Here is a 724-nt window from a genome sequence, read left to right on the forward strand (position 1 = left end):
CCATGGGGAAAAAAAAACAACTGGAGTTGCCATGATTCCTCAAGGGTCCCACTCCACCCCCAGCACACACACAAACACACACACACACACCCCTACCCATCATCTCAATCAAACTCAAACTCTGATAGCTTCCTGGAGCTCTCTGGGCCTCCCTGTGTGATCAAAACTACCCTCTCCTACTACCTCTCCTGGCTACATGGGGAGCTTTCTATGTGTGTGTGTGTGTGTGTGTGTGTGTGTGTGTGTGTGTGTACACATGAGTGTATGGAGCCAGCAGGGAGCCAGCTAGTGGAGGGGAGGGTTTCCGAAAGCAGCATGGGACCCAGCCCTGCAGCCTGAATGGGCACGCTGACCCATCCTCCTCTCTGCTTCTCAGCCCGTCTCTGGGGACCTCGTCTCTGTGCCACTGCCTCCCTACCCCTCTTTCATGTTTCCATCGCTCTCATTGGATTCATGCCATTCTGTGTCAAGTTCCTTGACACAGCAGCAAAGACTGTGTTCTACTCTCTCAACTCCTTGCAGCACTTGAGGGCAACCAACTATAGGGGCTTCCGTGGGGAGAACAATCCAGGTGGGCAAGTGACGTTTGGATTCAGTCCCCAAGAGTGTGTTTAGAAACATCAGTGCCCACAGAGGTTACTTTACGAGGTAAAATTCTGAGGTCTGTGAGGAATACCTTCTGGCCCCTTTGAATCTAATCCCTACTGTCTCAGCCCAGACCTCT

Source organism: Cebus imitator, unplaced genomic scaffold, assembly GCF_001604975.1.
Source record: "Cebus imitator isolate Cc_AM_T3 unplaced genomic scaffold, Cebus_imitator-1.0 Scaffold525, whole genome shotgun sequence".
Taxonomy (NCBI): Eukaryota; Metazoa; Chordata; class Mammalia; order Primates; family Cebidae; genus Cebus; species Cebus imitator.